This window comes from Pygoscelis adeliae, unplaced genomic scaffold, assembly GCF_000699105.1.
Source record: "Pygoscelis adeliae isolate BGI_AS28 unplaced genomic scaffold, ASM69910v1 Scaffold154, whole genome shotgun sequence".
Taxonomy (NCBI): domain Eukaryota; kingdom Metazoa; phylum Chordata; class Aves; order Sphenisciformes; family Spheniscidae; genus Pygoscelis; species Pygoscelis adeliae.
Genome location: NW_008825113.1, coordinates 5,954,794 through 5,956,186, shown reverse-complemented (window position 1 = coordinate 5,956,186; position 1,393 = coordinate 5,954,794). Strand labels below are relative to the sequence as shown.

The 1,393-nt window shown below is 47.9% G+C and overlaps 1 protein-coding gene across 1 annotated transcript in view; it reads left to right on the top strand.

Annotated features, from left to right (window-relative positions):
- The first annotated feature begins 566 nt into the window (after nucleotides 1-566).
- Nucleotides 567-1,393, top strand: part of LOC103920301 (cystathionine beta-synthase-like) — a 31,890-nt gene continuing 31,063 nt past the window's right edge. The window contains exon 1 of the mRNA XM_009328000.1: nucleotides 567-599. The gene's annotated coding sequence lies outside the window, so the exon portion shown is untranslated. The remainder of the gene's footprint in view (nucleotides 600-1,393) is intronic.

The window sequence follows — 1,393 nt, the reverse complement described above, 5'->3', positions numbered from 1 at the left end:
AGAAAGGGGCAGGGAAAAAGCAATGTAATTTGTCATCAACGTAGATTTTTCTGTGTAATTTGAGTGTGGATTTTTAGCATATGTAATGAAACAGCTGCCTCAGTGTTGCTGTTTATTTAAGGCTGATATAAAGTACCTGGCTCTTCTCTTGATTTAATTGCTCAGTGTTTTTCCTGTTTTTTCATAAATTTCACCCCACATTCTAGTCATGGTCCATTTTCTTACCAGAGAGATCCTCGACTCTCTGTGACCCTAAGACTGCCTATTCAGCTTCAGACCAGTCACATCCAGTTGTAAAGTCTCCTCTGTCACTTTTACTGCTTGATTAAAACATCCTGTTCCTTACTTCTTATTTTTATACAGCATGCAATACTCCCCAAATAGCTGTACTATGTGGTATCTGTATGTTCAGGTGGAGACATACAGTTGTCTCCACTCCTTCGACTACCTCAAGCACGTGGAACTCTTCAGGGTGAATCATGTTCTGAAATATAGCTACCCTGAATTGCTTTTCTCTTTGTTGGTATTTTTTATAGAGAAGAAATTGCTGCTTGGACTTTCTACAGCAACAAGCCACGTTCTCGAGACGTTTCACTCTGGTAAGCCTTTTCGGTATCCCATGCTTTCATGCAAGGATTTCTGTTTTGTTTTTTAACTTTCTGCATAATCTGGAGCACCTTGTGGTAGTCAAGAATTACTCTGAGACAATTTGCACCCAGTGTCTTAAATTCACCTGCACCCTGTGTTATACATCATAAAGCTCCATTCACAACAATGCAGATGCAGCCATTGCGACACTGAACGACTCCCCAGGCGAATACCTCATTATCACATTCTCAGACACCATCAGAAGTGTAGTAATTACATCAGGGCGTGATAACTATCCATTGCATTGGTGCCGCAAGGACTCACAGAGATGAAGCCAATTCGGCCGGGACACAGCCCCCCGTGAGGCTCGAGAGGGCTGCTCCTTCATGAGCAGCGGGCAGCCTGCCTCTGGGCCGGCAAGCGCACCAGCAGAGGGGTGCCAAATTGTAGGCAACACGGGAGCTTAAAACAGAGAAAGTGTTTAGGTGTTTTCCAGAGACGTGTTTAGGGCCGGGCACCTTTTGGGATAAACCCATTTCCTGGTTTGTGGCGTAACTGCCGCTAGCGAAATGACCGGTGTGGGTTTGTTTCAGCAAGACACTTGCATTTACTTTCTGTCGCACCATTTCCAGCCTGCATCTCCCAGCCGGGGGGGATTCACCAGCTCCTCCCTGCCCGCGGGCTGGGTATTTCCAGGCTTTGACATGAGCCCCAGGGATGCCTCGGCCCTCCCTCTCCCTCGATGCCGATCCGGGCAACCCGATCCGGGGGCCCGCAACGCTGGCGGTGGGCGGCCGGGTGCCCC